Below are 12343 nucleotides of genomic sequence, written 5' to 3' on the forward strand. Positions count from 1 at the left end.
TGGTTGTTGTGAGATTATTGATTACGCAAGAGTTAAATGGTAGAAAACTGCATATGCTCTTCATCTTTTTGTCGAATTCTGTACAAGTATTTTGTGCAAACCACGCCGTAACATCCAGCAGAAATAATAGTTTGAAACTATTACAATCTGTAAAAAAAGAAAGTTCTCATGAACATTCAACATAATTAGGTAGTACCTATTAAATGTATTTATTAAACAAAAAATTCAACATCTAATTTTAATTTATTTTGTTAAATATTAAATTTAGATCAATATAGGAGTGTATGATTACCTCTATATTGCGTATATTCCCGTCGCTTACACGTAACGTCTCTGTGATTTGGACGGTATGAAATTTTGATTCCGATTCCGCAAATACGTACATGTCTCTTAACTGTTAACAGAATTGTTCATTTTATAGTACACCATATTTCAAGTTTGTAATATACAAAAACACAACAATATCTATATTTATAATTATAATATTTATAAAAAAGATATAGAAAATTAGTGAAATTAAATTACGGTCGTATTCGAGTCATGGGCACAATCTATGATGCGATTCAATGCTCTGGTAAATTCCCTGCGATTCTGACGAAGTAGATAGATGACCCTGGAGCCTAGACTTTCCAGCTTGTCGATCATGGTCGGTGAAGTATGTATACTTCTATCCATCCATTTCGCAATAATAATTTTGGGCATGTATTCATTGTACTGGCCGCTGAATACGTCTATCCCTGCGTTCTCCAAGTATTGTATCCAGCTATATATTCCACCATTCACAGTAACGGTGAGTACAGCTAATTATGTAAAAAATCATAATTATATTATCCTTTCTATCAATTTTTCCTTAATACTACGAGACGGAAATGTAGATTTCTAATTATATGTAATTAAAAATAAAGTATTTTTTAAAATAAACTAGAGATATCAATATGAAAAATGCAAGATTTCAAGAAAATTTCATAAACTCCACCTAACACGATCTGTACCACGTAAACTACCGGTAATTCACGTATTATAAACAAGTCACATGAAATTAATCCAGCATGGATTCAGGTAGAACAAAATCATTTTGATGTCAAGATGATATTATTTTGATATCAATGTCATGAAGTTGTCGTAAAAATTTTGACGTTTGACGTCAAAATGACATTACTTTTATATCACTTGACGTCATTTTGATTTTTATATGACTTTTTGTTCTACCTAGGGAACGAATTAAAAAAAAAACAATTTTTACTTTAGTTATCAAAATATCTAACACCGAGTGAAAAATATATATATGTATGAAAAATGTGAGCACAAGTAATACAATTGGTCTATTTATCTTTTTTCCATATTTGAAACATTTTCTGTGGTTCCCAAAATATAGGTTGAGCCATCACAACTACTGCATAGTTGTGATAACTACGATTGAAAATAGTGCGCGGGCACCAATTTTTCGGCTAATTAGATTTCGACTGTTGCTCCATCGTGTAATACAGTAAAACGTGTTTTACCACTGAAAAATAACCAGTGAGCAAATTAAAATATAATTCAAAGAACATCAAGGAGTATGTATCACGCATTTGGACGCCAGATATGCAAGAAAATTAATTTTCTTTATATCGTCCGTATGGAGACCATATAAATAGGATTTTAATGTCTGAATACTTTAGGTCTTAGAAACCGTTATTTTATTGGCAAGAGAGCCCCCTCTTGCTGATATAATAGTAAATAATATAAAATAATATGAGAAAAACGAAATTAATCCATTCTGAAAAATTTATAATTTTTACAAATAAAATGGACAAAACTTTGACTCTGTATTTTCTCATATATCTTATAAATCTAATGAAAATCTGACTTCCAATTTCTTTTTTAATACACAAACTTTTTACAAGAATTTAGTAGAATAAAATGATAAATTGTATAATATTGATGGCTGCCAATATATATAAAGCAAATAATAAACACTATTAAATCTTTTGCATCAATCTACAGTCATTCGTCGAGATGTACAGTATGTTTGATAAGAGCGTGTACGGCAAAACTCAAAAACTTAGGATAATACATAAATTGAAAAAATTTGTACACATTATGCATGATATAGACTGCGATGCTTTATTATTAATAAGTTGTCCAGTCGCCTCCATTATCAATAATTGACTGGCATCTCCGAGGCATACTTTCTACTAATTTTACAGCATAATCTTCAGACAAAGATCTCCATATAAATCGAATCTGTCGAATTAACTGCTTGACGGTCCATATTTTCTTTCCTCGGAGCTTAAACTTTATAAGCGCCCAAACATTTTCAATTGGATTTGCATCTGGCGACTGTGAAGGCCAATCCAGTACGTCAACGTCATTTTCTTGTTTCCACGCAGTACAAAGTCTACTCCGATGTTTCGGATCATTGTCCTCTTGCAGTAGCCAATTTTCATTTTTCCTCGTAAACCACCTTTGGGCAGATGGTAATAAAGCTCTCTCATATATTTGGACCATTTTAGCAGCATCCAAATTTTGTGTAAAGATGTGTAAAGTGCCAAATCCCTGTTTTGAGAAACAGCCCCAGACGTGCACCTTTACCGGATGTTTAACGGTCCGCTCGATGAGTCTATTGGCCTGGGTAGACCAGACACGTCTGATAGAAGACTTTGCCCAAAACGAAGCTTCATCTGAAAAAATTACGTTGCCCCAATAGCGGTCCAAATTTTCTTTTGCCCAAGCAAGTCTTTTTTCGACGTGTTTTTCAGACAGCAACGGTTTCGTTATCGTGCTTCGAAATTTCACTTTATGAGCCAGTAAACGTCTTCTTATAGTATGACATGATATATTTAGACCCTTTTTAAGTAAAACCGCTTGCCCGCCACGCAATGATAAACAAGGATTCTTCTCAAACACCCGTAAAATCATTTTGTCCTCCTTTTTCGTCGTTTTCTGCACAGAGCCACGATCCGGCAAGTCATCAACGTTTTTGACCTCGGAATAACGTTTCACCCACTTACTCACAAACGCCTTAGACTTCTTCATATACTTAGCAGCCGCTCCGCGCGACATTTTTGGTCCTTTCGGATGCGAACATAGAAACACAGCTTCGTAACGTGATGCATACGCGGCACTCATGTTGAAATACGCCCTTTTGTGACGAAAGTCAAACGATAACTAAGGCTTTCTAGACAAAGCATCTTGGGAGAAGAGCCCCGCTATTGGCTCGCGTTCATATCCCCCCTCTAACGGTTTCGAGGAAAAAGTTTTGCCGTACACGCTCTTATCAAACATACTGTACGTGACCGCGATATAACTATCGCGTTATGAAAAATATGTAAAATAAACCTGTGCATCTTATTATAATACTTTGTTCTTCAATTTTTAAAACACTATGCAGTCACAAGTTTAACGAAGATCGTTACTTACCAAATTATTCGTGAAAGACAGAAGTTTAATCCCAGAAGATGTTCGTAATATCTGCGTAGATCGCTCTGTGGATCGTTCCGTGGATTTTGTGTGAAGCTCGCGACGCAACGCACTGGCACTCTGCACGGTGTGTCAAAAGAAATTTTGTCCAGGCAGAGTTTTTATATCTTCGGCCCCACTTTTCGCACGAGAGCTAGGTGGTAGGACAGGATAAGTGGCAAGCGGCGCTCCTGAAGAGTCCATGGCGTCCTACGTCCCTAAGCGCTCACTCAGGGCGCTAAGGAGTTGGCAAACTTAATTGATTAATATCTCATTAACTAATCTAAAAATCGGATTTAAAAATGGAAAAGGAACTTTCAGTTCCAAATTGCACCCCCTACCTATCCCTAATGGGTATTCTATCAGTTGTAGGATATCCTGTGTGTGTATATATATATATATATATATATATATAAATTTAAAGCTGTTCCGCGCAAGCGGTTATCATCGCGATTATGTTTTTAATAGTTTATCCTGTATAAGAAAATTAACGCACAGAGTTAATTTCTGTATTGAAAATTGTTTTCAATTTCAGCAAGAACCTACAGATAGACAGAAAAGAAGTTGTTTTTGAAAGAGAGAGAAAGAGAGAAAGGGAAACAAAGAAGAAGAAAACGAAACGAAACGAAGAAAGAAACAAAGAAAGAAAAAAAGAAGAAGAGAAAAAGAGATAAGAAGGAGATCCTTTTTAGAGATGTAAATATTTGTCATTTGTACGGGTAATTAATGTACACAAATTTAATTTAGTCTGTATTTGACATTATAAATTCTTTCAGTACTTTTATGTTAAAGAAAATAAGGAAGATAAGGAAGAAAAGTGTTAGAGAGAGAAAATGCGAGAGAACAAGAGCGCGAAAGGGCAAGTAAGAAGGCAAGAGGATGACAAAACGAGGGAGCGAGGAAGCGAGAAAGTGAAAGAGCGTAAAAGCGAGAGGACCGTAGACAAAGGGGGAAAGGAGGGAGTGAGGGGATAGAGAGAGATTTGGATTTGTTAGATTTGTTACTTGATTTTGAAATGAATTAATTGGTTAATGATGTAATTGACATTTATGGAATTGGATTGGTTTACAGATTATATTTGATTAATATTTTAAATTGAATTTAATTAAACTTGATAAATAATTGATTGAATATTGATAAGTTGAATATTTTGAAGAAAAACAAGGTGTGATATTAATATTGAAATATTGAGTATTAAATTGTTGTTAATACACGATATTACTAAAGATTTTGAGTTGAACTTGGTTGAGTTGATATAACTTGATTTAACTGATACTGATACATGTATATATTGGGAAGGTCCCGATTGCCTACAAATTAATTGCCTACAGTATCGATTGCTGACATTCAACTTATCCATATTTCATTTGCACACAAAAATTATTGCCTATAGAACGATTACTTACATGTTCTATTGCGCACACATAAAAAATTAAAAGCTCGTTTGCACACACGACACTTGTGCACAAATCACATTGCACACATAATATTATTGCCTACATGCTCTATTGCGCACAAATAAAAATTAAGAGACGAATGTACGTTTGCGTACAAAAATTATTGCCTACAGTAAGATTGTTTACAAGTTCTATTGTGCACAAATAAAAAATTAAGAGACGGACGTACGTTTGCACACACCAAACTATTGCACACAAGCCACATTGCGCACATAATATTATTGCCTACAGTACGTTTGCCAACAAGTTCTATCGCGCACAAATAAAAATTAAGAGACAAACGTACGTTTGCACACAAAAATAATTGCCTACAATACGGTTGCCTACAAGCTCTATTGCGCACAAATAAAAATTAAGAGACGAACGTATGTTTGTACATAAAAATTATTGCCATTGGTAATTATTTAGTTCAGCGGCAACACCTCCGATTTTGATGAAAATAGGTTCAATCGACGCGTTTTTGCATGCCAAACAACTTTTTCCTCTGACAAAATCGTCGCTCTCTAATGCGAAGCGAGATATTAATATTTAAAATGATACATTGATAGGGTTAGAAAATCTGTTACATGGACGTAATATATTGTAGATGCTAAAACACCGTGTTGTATTAAAAAGTCTATTAATTTGTTACAATCGTTGATTAAAAAATTGGTAATTATCCAGTTATACCGTCTATCTCTAGCTATGTAACTGGGGGGCTTTGCTCTCCAGACTTCCCGTATCACGGTGGAGTGGGAGCTACAGTCTTTTGTGAGAAATTCACTCTTTAGCTTAAGCAGAAAAGACTATAGCCCCCATTCCCCTGATACGGCGGCTCTTGGGGGGCGAAGCCCCCCAGTCACATAGCTAGAGATAGATGGTATGACAGATTTTCTAACCTAACGCGCCCTCAACTTTGTCTATTAATATCTCGCTTCGTAGTAGAGAGCGGCGATTTTGTCAGAGGAAAAAGTTGTTTGGCATGCAAAAACGCATCGATTGAGCCTATTTTCATCGAAATCGGAGGTGTTGCCGCTAAACTAAATAATTACCATATTATGTGTGCAAACGAGCGTTCGGCTTTTAATTTTTTATTTGTGCGTAATAGAGCTTGTAGATAATCGTACTAATGGCAATAATTTTTATGTACAAACGTACGTTCGTCTCTTAATTTTTATTTGTGCGCGATAAAACTTGTTGGCAAACGTACTGTAAACAATAATATTATGTGCGCAATGTGGCTTGTACGCAATAGTTTGGTGTGTGCAAACGTACGTCCGTCTCTTAATTTTTTATTTGTGCACAATAGAACTTGTAAGCAATCTTATTGTAGGCAATAATTTTTATGCGTAAACGTGCATTCGTCTCTTAATTTTTATTTGTGCGCAATAGAGCATGTAGGCAATCATACTGTAGGCAATAATATTATGTGTGCAATGTGATTTGTGCGTAAGTGTCGTGTGTGCAAACAAGCGTTCTTTTAATTTTTTATTTGTGCGTAATATAACTTGTAGGTAATTGTTCTGTAGGCAATAATTTTTGTGTGCAAATAAAATGTGGATAAGTTGAATGTCAGCAATCGATACTGTAGGCAATTAATTTGTAGGCAAACGGGATCCTCCCTATATATTAACATTAAAGACATTAAAGTGATATATTGATATTGGAAAAGATTAGAAATTTAAAAATTGAACTTATTTTTATCTGTGTGTGTGATTAATTGATTATTTAAATAAATAATAATATTAATAATTATTATTAAATAATATTTATTGTTAATAATAAAAATTATTTAAATAGTTATTATTATTTTATTATTTAATTAATTTATTTGATGTATTGTAGATTATTTTTAATAATAATATTCACATAGTAAATAATATTAACGCAATTATTTTTATTTATGTAATTGTTATTTTTAACATAAACACATTATAACTATTCTTATTAATAATAACTATTATTATTAAAAATATATTCTAATGAACAAAAGTTCTCTTAATGTTAATATACATAAAAGAAGAATGTTTTATACATAGAGTATTTATCACGTTAAAGTGTAATGTAAAATATATTAGCAAAAAATGGCGAAATGCGCGCAGCGTATCCCATTAGTAAATGGGAGATAAAATGCTATGAATTTGCCCGTCTATCGAAATTATCGAAAAAATAAAGCTTCTTTTCCGCGATGCCGATTGGCTGTTCGTAGACGGCTAGATTCACGCCACATGCAGCTGTCAGTCGCAGCGGTGACAGATCAGAGGTTGTGTTGACTCGAATGTGAATGCAGATTGTGTAATAAAGTATTAAGAAAGGAAATGGAAGGCGCGCGCTGTGTACTAGTCCAAATAGTAAATAGGAGATGAAATGTTATGAAATTGTCGGCTATATCGAAATCTATCGAAACGTTGAGGCATCTTTTCCGCGATACCGATTGACTGTTCGCAGGCGGCTAGATTCACGCCGCATGCAGCTGTCAGTCGCAGCGGTGACAGATCAAAGGTTGTGTTGTACTCATGAACATAGTATACATGGACTCCGAATGCTCTATGTTATGTCGTTTAATAGAATGAAGCCAACATCTAGAAAGAGAGCGAGAATAGAGGGGCTATAGTTTTCTTCCTATTTTGTCACTTTTTGTTGCGCGTGCATCCATTTCTCATTTCCATAATATTATAAAGCGCAACAATACCTCGACTAGATAGGCAAGTAAAAGTCTTACTTAAATCTTATTGCACATTTTGTCTGTGCAGAAAGAGACAGAGAACAGAGAGGCTGTACGTATTGGTTTCTCTTTTCTGATTGTATGCGGAGTCTATATATATTATGTCTATGGTCTCTTTCTACATTGGCTTTACTTTTCTGGCCGTATGCGGGATCCATGTATACTATGTCCATGGTTGTACTCGAATGTGAATGCAGATTACAGATTTGTGTAAGAGATAAGGAGAGACAGGGAAAGGCATGGAGATACATACAGACAAGGAGAGACATAGAGAGACAGAGACAAGAGGGAGAGGCAGGGAGAGACGGGGAGAGACGGAGAGAGATGGAGAGAGGCAGGGAAAGACAGGGACAGACAGGCAGACACAGGGAGAGATAGGGAGAAACAGGAAGAGACGGGGAGAAACAGGGAAAGACAGAGAGAGAGACAAGGAGAGACGGGGAAAACAGGGAAAGATAGGGAGAGACAGGAAGAGACAGAGAGAGACAGGGAGAGAGGAAGAAACAGGGAGAAACAGGGAGAAACAGGGAGAGACGGGGAGAGACAGAGAGAGACAGAGAGAGACAGGGACAGACAGGGAGAGACAGGGAGAGACGGGGAAAGACAGGGAAAGACAGGGAGAGACAGGAGAGGCAGGGAGAGGCAGGTAGATACAGGGAGAGACAATACAGATTACAGGGAAAGACAGGGAGAGACAGGGAGAAACGGGGAGAGATGGGCAGAGACTGGGAGAGACATATGAGGCAGAGAGAGACAATGCAGATTACAGGGAGAAATAGGGAGAGACAAGGAGGTACGAGGAGAGACAGGGAGAGACAGGAGAGGCAAAGAGAGACAGTGAGAGATAGGGAGAGACAATGCAGATTACAGGGAGAGACAGGGAGACATGGGGAGAGGCAGGGTGAAACAGGGAGAGACAGGAAAAGACAGGGAGAGAGGGAGAGGCAGGGAGAAACGGGGATAGACGGGGTGAGACGGTGAGAGGTGAGAAGAGACAGGGAAAGGCAGGGAGAGACAGGAAGAGACGGGGAAAGACAGGGAGAGATAGGGAGAGACAGGGAGAGACAGGGAGATACAGGGAGAAACAGAGAGAGACGGGGAGAGACAGAGAAAGACAGGGAAAGATAGGGCAAGACAGGAAGAGAAGGGGAAAGACAGAAAAAAACAAGGAGAGACAGAGAGAGACAGGAAGAAACAGGGGGAGACAATACAGATTACAGGGAAAGACAGAGAGAGACAGGGAGAGACAGGAGAAGCAGGGAGAGGTAGGGAGAGACAGGGAGAGATTGGGAAAGGCAATACAGATTATAGGTTTATGTGCGAGTTTTTCGCGACGTAATTAAAGTGTAATAAAGTATCAAGAAAGGAGATGAAAGGCGCGCGCTGTGTGCTAGTCCACTCTAAAAAAAGGCATGTAAGAGATTTAATTGTTGCCGCTTTTCCGCGATGCTGATTGGTTCTGCCGTTTAGCTTACTTTATGTGGGCTGCGGCTTGCTTCGTGTCGTTTGCGCTTGTCAAATTATCAGGTAAATAACTGTCATCGTGTTGGTTAGCTCATGAAGAAAATAATACAGAAGATATATAAATTATAAGAATAGAAGGATAGAGGAGAAAGAGGGAAACGAAAGAGCAGATAAAGAGAGAAGCATATTAGATAAAAATAAGGGCAAGAATAAAGTAATTTTATAAGGTAATTTAAAACGTCATTGTAATGATAAAGATGTTAAATAGCGCGCGCCTGTAATGTTCTAGTATTATAAGAATAAGAAAAAGAGATTTGTTATGGTATTTATAAATACTAAAAAGAAGTATATATGTTGTAAATATTTTATTAAAAATTTGTTTTCAATTTTCGCCCGTTATTGGATAAATTACTGGAGTCTAATAACGAACTGATCATATTTTATACCAAACTTTTTTACGTATTTTCTTTTTTCCTTTTTGTTTTTTTTCTCATGTATACCTTTTGTTATTATTCTTACCTTATATATTATTTTGCTAATAACTCCTTTATTTTCTTTTAAAAGGATATTAATATTTTTAATTAGAAGAGTCAGCAAACTATTATAATAAAAACACACGAATAAGAAAAAGAATTAAATATATGATGATGAAGACGATATAGTTTAAGACAAAGACCGAACAACATCCGTTTGAACAAAGAAACGTCTTGAAATAGATGCACGTCGCATTAAAATTTAGGTGAGAAGGTGGTAATATGAAACATGGCTAATTTTTTAAACAATTACTACGATCTGTTAGTAACTCAAACATATTTATTAAAGTTTTTATCGATCATCAAGAAGGTTTGGCGTGCTATGTTGTCTGAGGTGTTAAGAAAAACCGTTTTGTTTTTTTCCTGTTAAAACTCTACACAAGGTGTAAGATTCCAAAATTTTTTCTATTATAATCGATAAATCTAATATATTTTAGCTATATATAGTGTGTTGATTATTAATAATATTAAAAGTACTTCAAAATCGCAGAGTTATTTGGAAATATTTTTCTTATTTTAAGATTTATTGGATTGTTTGAAAAGTAGTGATAGAAACAAAGATAGTAATATGAAACAAAGTGTTTTATAATACCATATTACAGTTAATGGTGTGTATGATGTTTTTCCTAATATACAAAATTTTTTCAAAATTATGAACACAATTTTAATGTACATTATATGCACTAAAATACGTTTACCTAGTACGGCGTCTAGTTTTCTCCATTGCTAAGTATACCTTGGTAGCGTCGAGGCATGCTCTCAACGAAATTTTCCGGAATTGAAATATGAAAACGGTATCATTTCAATTCATTAACTCTACTGTCTATTGATGTTAATCTCATTTGGAATATATGGACAACTATGAAGATAAAGCTTCGGGAAAAATGAATTTTCACTTTGAAATAGTTATTGTATCAACTTCGCGTATAAACTTCAAATATTAGTGTTATACATTAGCGAAAAATCTTTGAGATTGAGAGGATGTCACTACGCTGTCAAGGCATATTCAACAATGAAACAATTATTCAACAACTGGATACCGTATTAGTAAAATGCGTATTAGAAAAACACGAAAAAAAAGAGATGTTCACAGTTATGTAAAATATTGTTAAAAGAAGGCAGGAAAGAGTCCTAGATATCAAAAAACAATAGGGAACTTTCACTTGTAACATGAGAAATTCCATAATGGAATTTTCGGATACTTAGGTTTTGATATAATATGAAACTTTTGGTTATTGTGACACAAGAGTTGAACTTTCGCGGCTCACTTGATTTGCACTTGTTATCACGCTAAAACATTTGCCAAATAAATTTTTATTATTGTTACGAAGTGAGGCAATCGATGGTGGAGTGTATGTTTTTATAATTTTTTAATTAAATTCATAGAATAAATAATAGATTGTATTAAATTAATTATTATATCATATAATGATATAAATATTTATTATCTTTTTATTATATTGATGAAATAACAAGTTTATTAGAACTTACCTTTGATGAAACACACTTTTGAATTAACGATCCAAAACAGCACAGAAAGAGGATGGTCAAATTTTGCCTGATTTTCGATAATGAATTTTTTGCATACGATTAAAGTTCACATTGACTCGATTCCGAATATAAAACTCTCTAATGTGAGTCTCTTACCATCCTTATAAAAATGGCTAACAAAAGTCGCAATTCCAACAGACGGTCAGAAAAGACTGACTTAAACTTAGCGTGATTTCGATCTGATAGTCTTCACATTCAAAATGAGTGACGTGTTTTAAGGGAAGATTTCTGTCGTTCACAAAAAGCAGACAATGCTAGCTGATACTTATCTTTGTTTACATGGAGTCATTGTTGAAACTCGAACTTTTTTGGACCATTTTTTTGAGAACGATAAGAGGCTCAGATCAGAGGATTACATTTGGAATCACTTTGACGTGGGCTCTAATCGCATACAAAAATATTTTCATTATTGAGAATCCCAAAATTAAGCGACACGTCTGTGAGTTTAGCTGTACTCTTTGCGACATTTTCAACTAAATTATTAAATTGATCCTCGCCGAGGCTGATTTATTTCAACGTTGAAAGTTGCATTAACCTATAATTGCAACGCGCGTGCGTGTGCGCGCGCAAAGTACTTGTCCCCTCTCGCCGTCGCTCGCCTCACCTCATTGCATCGCGATACTGGTCTTTCGCTATGAAACCGATAAATTATACATTCCATTATTCATGTTCGCTCGCCATAATCACGCACAGCGGTTGACAAGATCCTGTCATGCTTTACAGGCCTCCCGGCTCTACGTTTGTTTGCTATTTCGAGGTAAGAATCGTTTACGGCAGTGACTGTGAGCTATTCAATTTATCAGCTTGAATGCGACGTCGCGTTGAACTTCGAGGATAAAAGTTCGAAGGAGAGAAAATGAAAGGAGAAGGTGAAGAGAGTGGAGCGAAAGAGAGAGGTTAGGGCTGGCAAGAAGTAGAATGCTCGTCTAGTTGGGTTCACGCGAAATTCGTAAGATCAAGAAGACACTGGTAAGCAATAAATTATTTATAAGCCGTGTTTACGGAGTTATCAGTTTCACGCGCGCTTACTTTACTCCAAATGTACGTATACTCGTATACGATGAATCGAATAGTGTGTTTAACAATTTAAAGCGGCGTGGAAAATCGCAGCATTTGCAGATTGAATCATTAAATCGACGTCTAAAGAGGACTACCCGGGAAAAAAAAAGTTTATATATGAATTTTGTCCATAT

This window comes from Odontomachus brunneus, unplaced genomic scaffold, assembly GCF_010583005.1.
Source record: "Odontomachus brunneus isolate Ranch 3 - 2012 unplaced genomic scaffold, Obru_v1 Obru_scaffold_048, whole genome shotgun sequence".
In the NCBI taxonomy this organism is placed as follows: domain Eukaryota; kingdom Metazoa; phylum Arthropoda; class Insecta; order Hymenoptera; family Formicidae; genus Odontomachus; species Odontomachus brunneus.